The following is a 14442-nucleotide window of genomic DNA, read 5'->3' on the forward strand; positions in this document are numbered from 1 at the left end:
TGGCAAACGCAATATCTCTCTAATTCCAAAGACCCTGCTTTGAATCTCTAAGCCTTACCTCCTAAAGGAATTGAATCATGACACTTAATCAAATCTACATGATTACCCTATGGATATCGATACTTCCTCCCATTGCTGAGTTAAAGTCAGTGACTTGGATGGAATATTTTATTCTCCATTTTGCTTTTTCCATTTTCCTTGACCATATCTCACTCTGTCTCTCATTGTAAACATTTATGAATCTTTCACTTGTCATTTATTTGTTCATAAATATCCACTGATGTAGATATAAATTTCTATACCCAATTTTGGGTCTAAGTTTAATCAGGTACTCTTATCCCAAGTAAATAATTGTACAGGGATATTAAAAACAAACAAAACAAACCAAAAGGCTTGGCCTTTAATACTCCTTAAGATGCCATGGCAGGAACCACTAATCATTTACCATAATCTTCCCACAAAATTTGCGTTAATTGTATCATTCATTACTTCAGTCAGAAAATGTTTACTGAGCTCTTACAGTGTAAAAAAAACTGTTCTAGGTTTTGTGTATTCAGCAGTGAGTGAAATAAAATCTAAGGCTTTGCATACCTTATATTTTTTGGTGGTAAGACAGAAAGTAAATTAATACATAATATATCAAATGGTGATAAGTGTTATAGAAAAACCTAAAGCATTTTAAGATAATAAGAAGTGCTTGGAAGTGCAGTTGCATTTTATGTCACTGAGAGATGGTATCTGAGCAGAGACCTGAAGGAAGCAGGTGGCAGGTAGCTGAAAAAAAGAGTGTTCTGGAAAGAGGGAACAAAAATGCAAAGGGCCTGAGGCGGGTTCATGCTTCATGGGTCTGAAGAATAAGGAGGGGGGAAATGTGTCAATAGCTGGGGTGGACTGAGTGAAGGAAAGAAGACAAGAAATAACACCTAGTAGGTAGAGGTGTAAGGAACCCCATCTTCTAAGGCCTTGTGGACCTTGGCAGGACTTTGAGTTTTACTTTGAGCGAGTGAGAAGAGCCATCAGAAGTTTCTAAAGAGGAGTCATATGATTTGACTATACCATTTAAAGATCACTCTGGCTACTGTTTGAGAATAGACTGTAGCAGGCAGGAGCAGACACAAGGAGATTGGTTAGGAAATTATTCAATAATCCAGATGAGAGCTGAAGTCTTTGATTAAGGTGGTAACAGAGGAGGTGGTAAAAAGGGACTGGAATCTGGACATATTTGGAAGCAGAGTAAATAGGATTTGCTGATAGAATGTGGGATTTGAGACAAAGTAAGGATTTTATGATGATTCTGAGGTTTTACCTGAGCAACTTAAAGGCTGGCATTGCCATTTACTAAAACGAGGAAGACGACGGGAGATATTAATTTGGAGGATTGGGTTGGGATCAGTGTTTGATATTGGACATGTGTTTTTTAGACAGATGTGGCCTCAACAGATTTCTGAACAGAGACTCCAGCACGTCTTTGACAATGAACTGGATTCAGTCGCAAAGTAGGAAACTATTTACTATTTCTACAGCTGGGCATCCTTATAAGGGACAGGATTTTGTTTTCCACATGGGTAAAGTAACCATGAACGTGTCTTTATTTCAAGGTTTTACATCAAGCAGATGATGTGGTGCCCTGCCCACGTCCCCCATGATCTCTTTTACTGGTTTGGTGTGCCCACATGTTCAACCTTCTCCAGCAAGTTTTTCTTGGAAGGCTACAGCTGCCTTCTCACTCCAAGGGGTTGGGGATTATACTGTACCTCACCTCCCCACCTCCAGGCTGGCCAGTAGCCAATGAGTAGTAGTGTGGGGGCAACTTTGCCTCCAGGTGAAATAAACTGAGGTATCATCTACATCTGAGAACTCTCATTAGGTTCAACTTTCTCTCCCTTTCTTGCATGCTCCCTCTACTCCACTGTAGGCTTCCCCTGAGAACACTCACTGAATAAGTCACTTACACTTCCCAGCAAACAAAAGTTCAGGACCAGATGGATTCACTGGTGAGTTCTACCAAACATTTAAAGAAGAATTAATAACAATCCTCCTCAAACTTCTCCAAAAAATAGAAGAGAAGGGAACACTTCCAAACAAATTTTGCAAGGCCAGTATTACCCTGATACCAAAACCAAAAAAGGACACCACAAAAAAGAAAATTACAGATCAGTATTCCTGATGAATGTAGATGCAAATATCTTCAGGAAAATATAAGCAAACAAAATCAGACAATACATTAAAAGGATCATACACCATGATCGGGTAAGAGCTATTCCAGGGGTGCAAAGATGGTTCAACATCCACAAATCAATGACTGTGATACGCCACATTAATAACATGAAGGATAAAAATGATATGATCATCTCAATAGATGCAGAAAAAGCATCTGATGAAATTCAACATTCATTCATGTTAAAAAAAACTCTCAACAAAGTGAGTATAGAAGGAACATATCTCAACATGATTAAGCTCATATATGACAAGCCCACAGCTAACACCATACTCAGTGGTGAAAAGCTTTAAGCTTTCCTCTAAGATTAGGAATAAGCCAAGAATGCCTACTCTCATAACTTTTATTTGACATAGTATTAAAAGTCCTCACCAGACCAACTAATTAGACAAGAAAAAGAAATAAAAGGTATCCAAATCAGAAAAGAAAAACAAACTGTCTCTATTTGTATGTGACACATTATACATAGAAAACACTAAAGACTCCACCAAACTGTTAGAACTAATAAAAAAAAAATCCAGTAAAGTTGCAGGATACAAAATCAATATACAAAAATCAGTTGTGTTTCTAAACACTATTAACAAACTATCAGAACGAGAAACTAAGAAAACCATCTCATTTACAATTGTATCAAAAAGAATAAAATATATAGGAATAAATTTAATCAAGGAGGTGAAAGACCAGTACATTGAAAACTATAAAACACTGATGAGAGAAATTAAACAAGACACAAATGAATGGAAAGATATTCAATGTTCATTAACTGGAAGAAATATATTGTTAAAATGTCCAGAGTACCCAAAGCAATCTACAGATTTATGCAATTCCTATCAAAATTCCAATGGCATTTTTCACAGAAATAGAACAATTCTAAAATGTGTGTAGAATCACAAAGGACCCTAAATAGACAAAGAGATCTTGAGAAAAAAACAACAAAAATGGAAGCATCACACTTCTTGATTTCAAACTATAGTACAAAGCTATAGTAATCAAAACAGTATTGGTATAAAACACACACAAAGACCAATGAAACAAAATAGAGAGCACAGAAACAACACCAGACATATATGGTTAATTAATTTATGACCAAGGAGCCAAGAATACACAATGAGCAAAAGACAGTCTCTTCAATAAATGGTGTTGGTAAAACTGTAAAGCCATATGCAAAAGAATTAAACTGGACCACCATCTTACACCATACATAAAAATCAAGTCAAAATAGATTAAAGACTTGAACCACAAAACTCCTAGAAGAAAACAAACACTGTGAGCTCCTTGACATCAGTCTTCCTGCACTTTTTGGATTTCACACCAAAAGCAAAGGCAAAAAAAGCAAAAATAAACAAATGGCAGTACATCAAACTAAACAGGTTCTGCACATCAAAGGAAACCATCAATAGAATGAAAAGGCAACATAATGAATGGGAGAAGATATTTGCAAGTCATATATTTAAAAAGGGGCTAGTATCCAAAATATATAAAATAACTCATTAGCATAAAAACAAACATTCCAATTTGAAAATGGGCAGAGGATCTGAATAGACATTTTTTCAAAGAAGACATACAGATGGCAAACAGGCACATGATAAAATGCTCAAGCTTACTAATCATCAGGGAAATGCAAATCATAACCACAGTGAAATACCACCTCCCACCTCTTAGAATGGCTGTTATCAAAAAGACAAGAAATAACAAGTGTTAGTGAGGATGTGGAGAAGGGAACCCTTGTGCATTGTTGGTGGGAATGTAAACTGGTGCAGCCACAACAGAATACAGTATGGAGATTTCTCAAAAAAATTAAACATAAAACCACCATAGGATCCTGCAATTCCACTTCTGGGTATTTACCCAAAGGAAATGAGGACACTACGTTGAAAAGATATCTGCGCCCCCATGTTCACTGCAGCATTATTTACAATAGCCAAGACATGAAAACCACCTAAGTGTTAACTGAGAAATAAATGAATAAAGATGTCATATATATGTGTGTGTGTGTGTGTGTGTGTGTGTGTGTGTGTATACACACACACATATATATATAATGGAATATTATTCAGCCATAAAAAATAAGGAAATCCTGCTATTTGTGACAACATGGATAGCCCTTGAGGGTACTATGGAAAGCAAAAAAAGCCAGACTGAGAAAGACATATACTGTATCATATCACTGATATGTAGGGTCTACAAATCAAAACAAAACGAAAATTAAGAATTACCCTGGGGTTTCCCTGGTGGCGCAGTGGCTGAGAGTCCACCTGCCGATGCAGGGGACGCGGGTTCGTGCCCCAGTCCGGGAAGATCTCACATGCCGCGGAGCGGCTGCGCCCGTGAGCCATGGCCGCTGAGCCTGCACGTCCGTAACCTGTGTTCTGCAATGGGAGAGGCCACAACAGTGAGAGGCCCGCATACTGCAAAAAAGAAAAAAAAAAAAAAAAAAAAAGAATTACCCTGAATTCATAGGAACAGAGAACAGATTGGTGGTTGCCAGAGGTGGGGAGCGTGAAGCTGGAAAAATGGGTGAAGGTGGTCAAAAGGCACAAACTCTCAATTATAAAATAAATAAGTCCTAGGGATGTAATAGTCAGCATGGTAACTATAGTTAATAACACTATATTGTATATTTTCAAGTTGCTAAGAAGTAGGTCTTAAAATTCATCACAAGAAAACAATTTTTGTAACTATGTATGGTGATGGATGTTAACTAGGCTGAAGGTGGTGACTGTTTTGCATATATACATGCATTGAATTATTATATTGTATACCTGAAACTAATATTATTTTTTAAAAAAAACTTACATATCCCCTCCTCAGGCTCCACTTGTAGGCTCCACTCGGGTTCTGTCTAGGTACCCAACCCAAGACCACATGGATGAGGGTCATACCTCCATTTAGATTATTCCTTTTCAAACTAGGGAGAAGTGAAGTTGATGCTCTATTTCTACGGTGTTTCTGTTCTAATTCATGAATGGATTTCACTCAACAAATCTCTTTGATAAGGTAATATGTGCAGAGCCCTCGGTATCACTGAATTTAGGGGTGATAGATACCATTTACAATTTCAATAGTATCCGATTTAAATAACAATTTCATGAGTAGTACAAGTGCTGTATCATTTGATTTACAGACACATGATTCAAGCACTACACAGTATGATGCTGAATCCTAACCCACACTCTTGGAATCCTACCAGGGCTATATTTCCATCAAAGCAAAAGTAGTGTCCTACAAGCAGGAAACATATTAACTGGAAGTAGGGGTGGAGGAGGGAAGGGGTTAGGGGCAAACACCTAAGTCTAAATCCCTTCTGAACACAAGTCCTGGGACTCTGGGAAAATTTTTCTCTTTATGAGCTTAAATTTCTTAATTTGTAAAAGAAAAGTAAAACAATGACTTTACTAAGAAGCTTTGAACGTTAAATACGAAACATTCCTAATAATGCCTGTCTCAGTGTCATAATAAATGTCTTAATAATGTCATTAGCCAAAAGGGAATATAGGTCTGGCCCATCTCCAAAGTATATCAATGAGAAAAACAATGAAAGAAAATTTCAATATATTCTTGGTCAGAATAAGCAGCCAATATCTTCCAGACCCTAAAAACATGTTAGTCATACTCCCAATCACCCAACTCAAGACTCTGTAGTACATTTTGACCCCTGGGAAATTATCAAGTCTTCTGGAAACTTCTCTTAGCTCTTGTTCCTGCCCCTTCTAGGCTTAGCTCAGATGTTGAACATCTCATGCCTGGAATATTGTAGCAATCAGGCTGATTTTTCTAAAATATCACTTTATTCATATTATTCCTTTGATCTAAAATGTTTCTATGGTATTTATTCTATGAGCTTTGAAGACTCAGAGTTTTTAGCCTAGCATTCAAGGTTCTTGACAATCTGATAACAATCTACTTTTCCAGCCTCATCTCCTACTAGCCCTTGATACTAACCCATGTCAGGCCATCTGGTCTTCTCACTATCCCTATACCTGCTCTGAACTTTCCCACTCTTGTCTTGCCTTGTGATGAACAGAATGTCCCCTCCCCATTGCCACTTCTCCAAAGCTTATCCATGTTCCAGGCCCCAACATAAACGTCACCTCATCTACAACACTTTCCTTTCTGACAGAAAAGATACTTCCTCTTCTGTATGCAATTCACTATAAAATAACAAAAATTTGAGTCTATGGTCATGGTTATTTCTGTCTATGACTATTGTACTTTCTTGAATTTATTATCTGTAAGGACAAAACATATGTCTCTTGCATACTTGTATCCATTAGAGTACCTATCACATTGTTAAGATGCATACAGGGTGGTTGATTAATATTTGTCAAATAACTGCATACATGTAATATCTTAGCTTTTATTCTTCAGTAGCTTTAATCTATCAGTATCCACATAGGCAGAGAAATCTGATTTAAAATTTTTAAACTCGAGCCACTCTATATATGAAATATGGATTTTGATTTTTTAACTTGGTTACTTACTGGTACAGTTTATGTATATATAGTGGGAAATACGTATTCAACAAACATTTGTTAAATGAATAAATAAGTAATCAACTGTGAATTAAGGTATATCTGCTTCATAGATACATAAAGGTTAAATGTTATGCCATTCCTCTCCAAAGTAGTACCTAATTCTCCTTAGTTCTAGTCTATCTTTTTAATGTAAAAATAAAGCTTTATAGTGGAAAAAATTAATTGAAACAGCAGAGTATTATAATCTTAAAATCTGTTGACTAATAGCAAGAGGAAACTCTTTAAATGCATGCTTATGGAATCTCAGACTTTTAAGTGTTATCATGAAAGTCAGAAAACTTAGATGGATAAGAAATTTAGGTTGAATTCAGAGCTTGTTCTTTCTTTGAAACATTTTGTTCTCAATAATAAACCTTCAGAGCCAGTTTTATCCTTCAGTTCCAAATTTTCAATGTGACTAAGAACAGACTGTAACATGATGTTGCCGCAGACCCTACTGTCTTCTAAGCTGGCCACTCTCATTAGTGTGAGTGCGCATGTTGATAAGACCTAGGGGGCATTTATGAGACACCAAAGAACTCTACATGACATTCCCCCAGTCAAGATTTTACTCAGACATTTTGGGTCTCTCTCTACTGTTATTTCCTCTTTTTCTGTAGCATTTAGTTGCACTTGACCCTATGTTTTAGAAAGTACACACAAGTCGGTATTCCAGACATCCCAGGGACTTGAAGAGCTGATCTAATGCCTGTGTTGCAAGATGAAAAACAGAAGACTTTTGTTGAACCTATAAAAAGGATGACATTTTGCCTGGCCCTGAGCTGTTCTGTTCAAAATTGAGGCTTTTGCAGCTTGAGGCTCTTTGATTTGTGAGCTAGAGAGTATCATATCTTGGCCATTACTGAATCATAAAAGTTCTCTGCCTCTTCCCAGCTCATTTTATTTAAAAGGAAAAAGAGAAACCCTTTATCTCACAAAATGTGTTTTCTTTCTATTTTCCTTCATTTTTCACGTTGCTGGGATGGATTCTGTAAGGGTTCAGTGGAAACATATGTAAAATGGTCATTTGCAAAGACCATTGAGCTGATGCCAAGGATGATGATGTGGATGGTTAGACTGGAGCAGGCGTCATGAATGAGAATAGAGCACTTGGCAGCATTTTCTTTGTCATGCCTCCTTGTTAGATACCAGAAACTTGTATACATGATGTATTTTCATGCAAAATGGTAATATAGAGCCACATAACACATCCAGGTCAGGGTGGCTTAATCACAAATATTGACTGGTTCAGGAGGGATTGAGCTGAGCATGAAGGAGGCTTCATTAGGAATTCCTGTGCATTATACATGCCTTGGAAAAGAGAAAGACACATGGAATGTTTCTTAACATTTGAAGTCGTAAATTTCCCAGCTGAACTGTATCATTTTTTACTTATTGTTTTAAATATCTTTATTGGAGTATAACTGATTTACAATGGTGTGTTAGTTTCTGCTTTATAACAAAGTGAATCAGCTATACATATACATATATCCCCATATCTCCTCCCTTTTTTTTTTTTACATCTTTATTGGAGTATAATTGCTTTACAATGGTGTGTTAGTTTCTGCTTTATAACAAAGTGAATCAGTTATACATATACATATGTTCCCATATCTCTTCCCTCTTGCCTCTCCCTCCCTCCCACCCTCCCTATCCCACCCCTCTAGGTGGTCACAAAGCACCAATCTGATCTCCCTGTGCTATGCGGCTGCTTCCCACTAGCTATCTATCTTATGTTTGGTAGTGTATATATGTCCATACCACTCTCTCACTTTGTCACAGCTTCCCCTTCCCCTTCCCCATATCCTCAAGTCCATTCTCTAGTAGGTCTCTGTCTCTATTCCTGTCTTACCCCTAGGTTCTTCATGACATTTATTTTTATTTCTTAAATTCCATAAACATGTGTTACCATACGGTATTTGTCTTTCTCTTTCTGACTTACTTCACTCTGTATGACAGACTCTAGGTCCATCCACCTCATTACAAATAGCTCAATTTCATTTCTTTTCAAGGCTGAGTAATATTCCATTGTATATATGTGCCACATCTTCTTTATCCATTCATCCGATGATCGACACTTAGGTCATTTCCATCTCCTGGCTATTGTAAATAGAGCTGCAATGAACATTTTGGTACATGACTCTTTTTGAATTTTGGTTTTCTCAGGGTATGTGCCCAGTAGTGGGATTGCTGGGTCATATGGTAGTTCTATTTGTAGTTTTTTTTTTTTTTTTTTTTTTTTTGTGGTATGTGGGCCTCTCACTGTTGTGGCCTCTCCCGTTGTGGAGCACAGTCTCTGGACACGGAGGCTCAGTGGCCATGGCTCACAGGCCTAGCCGCTCTGTGGCATCCTCCTGGACTGGGGCACGAACCTGTGTCCCCTGCATCAGCAAACGGACTCTCAACCACTGCACCCCCAGGGGAGCCCCTATTTGTAGTTTTTTAAGGAACCTCCATACTATTCTCCATAGTGGCTGTACCAATTCACATTCCCACCAGCAGTGCAAGAGTGTTCCCTTTTCTCCACACCCTCTCCAGCATTTACTGTTTGTAGATTTTTTGATCATGGCCATTCTGACTGGTGTGAGATGATATCTCATTGTAGTTTTGATTTGCATTTCTCTAATGATTAATGATGTTGAGCATTCTTTCATGTGTTTGTTGGCAGTCTGTATATCTTCTTTGGAGAAATGTCTATTTAGGTCTTCTGCCCATTTTTGGATTGGGTTGGTTGTTTTTTTGTTATTGAGCTGCATGAGCTGCTTGTAAATTTTGGAGATTAATCCTTTGTCAGTTGCTTCATTTGCAAATATTTTCTTCCATTCTGAGGGTTGTCTTTTGGTCTTGTTTATGGTTTCCTTTGCTGTGCAAAAGCTTTGAAGTTTCATTAGGTCTCATTTGTTTATTTTTGTTTTTATTTCCATTTCTCTAGGAGGTGGGTCAAAAAGGATCTTGCTGTGATTTATGTAGCAGTGTGTTCTATGTTTTCCTCAAAGAGTTTTATAGTGTCTGGCTTTACATTTAGGTCTTTAATCCATTTTGAGTTTATTTTTGTGTATGGTGTTAGGGAGTGTTCTAATTTCATTCTTTTACATGTAGCTGTCCAGTTTTCCCAGCACCACTTATTGAAGAGGCTGTCTTTTTGCCATTGTATATTCTAGCCTCCTTTATCAAAGATAAGGTGACCATACGTGCATGGGTTTATCTCTGGGCTTTCTATCCTGTTCCATTCATTTATATTTTGTTTTGTGCCAGTACCTTACTGTCTTGATTACTATAGCTTTGTAGTATAGTCTGAAGTCAGGGAGCCTGATTCCTCCAGCTCTGTTTTGTTTCTCAAGTTTGCTTTGGCTATTCGGGGTCTTTTGTGTTTCCATACAAATTGTGAATTTTTTTGTTCTAGCTCTGTGAAAAGTGCCATTGGTAGTTTGATAGGGATTGCATTGAATCTGTAGATTGCTTTGGGTAGTAGAGTCATTTTCACAATGTTGATTCTTCCAATCCAGTAACATGGTATATCTCTCCATTTGTTTGTATCACCTTTAATTTCTCCCATCAGTGTCTTATAGTTCTCTGCATACAGGTCTTTTGTCTCCTTAGGTAGGTTTATTCTTAGGTACTTTATTCTTTTTGTTGCCATGCTGAATGGGAGTGTCTCCTTAATTTCTCTTTCAGATTTTTCATCATTAATGATGAAAAATAGGAATGCAAGAGATTTCTGTGCATTAATTTTGTATCCTGCTACTTTACCAAATTCATTGATTAGCTGTAGTAGTTTTCTGGTGGCATATTTAGGATTCTCTATGTATGGTATCATGTCAGCTGTACACAGTGGCAGCCCTACTTATTCTTTTCCGATTTGTATTCCTTTTATTTCTTTTTCTTCTCTGATTTCTGTGGCTAAAACTTCCAAAACTATGTTGAATAAGAGTGGAGAAAGTGGACAATGTTGTCTTCTTCCTTATCTTAGAGGAAACGGTCTCAGTTTTTCACCACTGAGAACGACGTTGGCTGTGTGTTTGTCATATATGGCCTTTATTATGTTGAGGGAAGTTCCCTCTATGCCTACTTTCTGGAGGGTTTTTAATCATAAATGGGTGTTGAATTTTGTCGAAAGCTTTTTCTGCATCTACTGATATGATCATATGGTTTTTCCCCTTCAATTTGTTAATATGGTGTATCACATTGATTTGCGTTTATTGAAGAATCCTTGCATTCCTGGGATAAACCCCACTTGATCATGGTGTATGATCCTTTAATGTGCTGTTGGATTCTGTTTGCTAGTACTTTGTTGAGGATTTTTGCATCTATGTTCATCACTGATATTGGCTGTAGTTTTCTTTCTCTGTGATATCTTTGTCTGGTTTTGGTATTAGGGTGATGGTGGACTTATAGAATGAGTTTGGGAGTGTTCCTCCCTCTGCTATATTTTGGAAGAGTTTGAGAAGGATAGGGGTTAGCTCTTCTCTAAATGTTTGATAAAATTCTCCTGTGAAGCCATCTGGTCCTGGGCTTTAGTTTGTTGGAAGATTTTTAATCACAGTTTCAATTTCAGTGCTTGTGATTGGCCTATTTATATCTTCTATTTTCCTGGTTCAGTCTTGGAAGGTTCTGCTTTTCTAGAATTTGTCCATTTCTTCCAGGTTGTCCATTTTATCATCATAGAGTTGCTTGTAGTAATCTCTCATGACCCTTTGTATTTCTGCAGTGTCAGTTGTTACTTCTCCTTTTTCATTTCTAATTCTGTTGATTTGAGTGTTTCCTTTTTTCCTTGATGAGTCTGGCTAATGGTTTATCAATTTTGCTCATCTTGTCAAAGAACAAGCTTTTAGTTTTATTGATCTTTGGTATTGTTTCCCTCATTTCTTTTTCATTTATTTCTGATCTGATCTTTATGACTTCCTTCCTTCTGCTAACTTTGGGGTTTTTTTGTTCTTCTTTCTCTAATTGCTTTAGGTATAAGGTTAGGTTGTTTATTTGAGATGTTTCTTTTTTCTTGAGGTAGGATTGTATTGCTATAAACTTCCCTCTTAAAACTGTTTTTGTTGAATCCCATAGGTTTGGGTCATCATGTTTTCATTGTCTTTTGTTTCTAGCTATTTTTTGATTTCCTCTTTGATTTCTTCAGTGATCTCTTGGTTATTTCGTAGTGTATTGTTTAACCTCCATGTGTTTGTATTTTTTACAGATTTTTTCCTGTAATTGATATCTAGTCTCATAGCATAGCAGTCGGAAAAGAAACTCGATACAATTTCAATTTTCTTAAATTTACCAAGGCTTGATTTGTGACCCAAGATATGATCTATCCTGAAGAATGTTCCATGAGCACTTGAGAAGTGTATTCTGCTTTTTTTGGATGGAATGTCCTATAAATATCAATTAAGTCCACCTTGTTTAATGTACTACTTAAAGCTTGTGTTTCCTTATTTATTTTCATTTTGGATAATCTTTCCATTGGTGAAAATGGGGTCTTAAAGTCCCCTATTATGATTGTGTTACTGCGATTTCCCCTTTTATGGCTGTTAGCATTTGCCATATGTATTGAGGTGCTCCTATGTTGGATGCATAAATATTTACAATTGTTATATCTTCTTCTTGGATTGATCCCTTGATCATTATGTAGTGCCCTTCTTTGTCTCTTATAATAGGCTCTATTTTAAAGTGTATTTTGCCTGATATGAGAATTGCTACTCCAGCTTTCTCTTCATTTCCATTTGCATGGAATATCTTTTTTCATTTCCTCACTTTCAGTCTGTTTGTGTCCCTAGGTCTGAAGTGGGTCTCTTGTAGAAAGAATATATCTACATTGTTTGAATCCATTCAGACAGTCTATGTCTTTTGGTTGGAGCATTTAATCCATTTACATTTAAGGCAGTTATTGATATGTAAGTTCCTATTAGCATTTTCTTAACTGTTTTGGGCTTGTTATTGCAGGTCTTTTCCTTCTCTTGTGCTTTCTGCCTAGAGAAGTTTCTTTAGCATTTGTGGTAAAGCTGCTTTGGTGGTGCTGAATTGTCTTAACTTTTTCTTGTCTGTAAAGCTTTTAATTTCTCCATTGAATCTGAATGAGATCCTTGCTGGGTAAAGTAATCTTGGTTGTATGTTTTTCCCATTCATCACTTTAAATGTGTCCTGCCACTCCCTTCTGGCTTGCAGTTTCTGCTGAAAGATCAGCTGTTAACCTTATGGGGATTCCTTTGTATGTTATTTGTTGTTTTTCCCTTGTTGCTTTTAATATTTTTTCTTTGTATTTAATTTTTGATAGTTTGATTAATATGTGTCTTGGCATGTTTCTCCTTGGATTTATCCTGTATGGGACTCTCTGTGCTTCCTGGACTTGATTGACTATTTCCTTTCCCATATCAGGGATGTTTTCAACTATAATCTCTTCAAAAATTTTCTCAGTCCCTTTCTTTTTCTCTTCTTCCTCTGGGACTCCTATAATTCAAATGTTGGTGCGTTTAATGTTGTCCCAGAGGTATCTGAGACTGTTCTCAATTATTTTCCTTCTTTTTTCTGCTCTGCTCTGTGGTAGTTATTTCCACTATTTTATCTTCCAGGTCACTTATCTGTTCTTCTTCTTCAGTTATTCTGCTATTGATGCCTTCTAGAGAATTTTTAATTTCATTTATTGTGTTGTTCATCATTGTTTGTTTGCTCTTTAGTTCTTCTAGCTCCTTGTTAAATGTTTCTTGTATTTTCTCCATTCTATTTCCAAGATTTTGGATCATCTTTACTATCATTACTCTGAATTCTTTCATCTTCACTATCATTGCCCTGAATTCTTTTTCAGGTAGACTGCCTATTTCCTTTTTATTTGTTTCCTTTTTATTTGTTTGGTCTGGTGGATTTTTACCTTGCTGCTTCATCTGCTGTGTATTTCTCTGTCTTCCCATCTTGCTTAACTTACTGTGTTTGGGGTCTCCTTTTCGCAGGCTGCAGGTTCGTAGTTCCCGTTGTTTTTGGTGTGGCCCCCAGTGGCTAAGGTTGGTTCAGTGGGTTGTGTAGGCTTCCTGATGGAGCGGACTGGTGCCTGTGTTCTGGTGGATGAGGCTGGATCTTGTCTTTCTGGTCAGCAGGACCACTTCTGGTGTTATGTTTTGGGGTATCTGTGACCTTGCTATGATTTGGGGCAGCCTCTCTGCCAATGGGTGGGGTTGTGTTCCTGTCTTGCTAGTTTTTTGGCATAGGTTGTCCAGCACTGTAGCTTGCTGGTCATTGAGTGGAACTGGGTCTTAGCATTGAGATGGAGATCTCTGGGAGTGATTTCGCCATTTGATATTATTTGGAGCCGGGAGGTCTCTGGTGAACCAATGTCCTGAACTCGGCTCTCCCAACTCAAAGGCACAGTTGTGACACCTGGCCAGAGCATCAAGACCATGTCAGCCACGTGGCTCAGAAGAAAATGGAGAAAAAAAGAAAGAAAAAAAAAATAAAGTTTTTAAAATAAAAAAAATAAAAATTATTAAAAATAAAAATTAAACAGTAATTTAAAAAAAGGGAAAAAAAAAGGAAGAAAGCAAGAAGAGTGCCACCAAACCAAAAAAAAAGTCCATCAATGATAACAAGCACTAAAAACTATACTAAGAAAAAAATAAAATGGGACAGACTGAATCCTAGGGCAAATGGTAAAAGCAAAGCTATACTGACAAAATCACACAAAGAAGCATACATATACACACTCACAAAAAGAGAAAAAGAAAATATATA

The 14442-nt window shown here is 37.0% G+C and overlaps 1 long non-coding RNA gene across 5 annotated transcripts in view; it reads right to left on the reverse strand.

Annotated features, from left to right (window-relative positions):
* Positions 1–4472: 4472 nt before the first annotated feature.
* LOC137227843 (uncharacterized) overlaps positions 4473–14442 on the reverse strand; it is a 389194-nt gene continuing 379224 nt past the window's right edge. For 2 of the 5 annotated variants that reach the window (XR_010945026.1, XR_010945025.1), the window contains exon 12: positions 4473–4626. This is a non-coding gene — a long non-coding RNA (uncharacterized lncRNA). The remainder of the gene's footprint in view (positions 4627–14442) is intronic. The other 3 variants (XR_010945024.1, XR_010945022.1, XR_010945027.1) reach the window with 3 other exon arrangements.

The sequence above is a fragment of the Pseudorca crassidens genome, chromosome 7 (genome assembly GCF_039906515.1).
Source record: "Pseudorca crassidens isolate mPseCra1 chromosome 7, mPseCra1.hap1, whole genome shotgun sequence".
Classification (NCBI taxonomy): Eukaryota; Metazoa; Chordata; class Mammalia; order Artiodactyla; family Delphinidae; genus Pseudorca; species Pseudorca crassidens.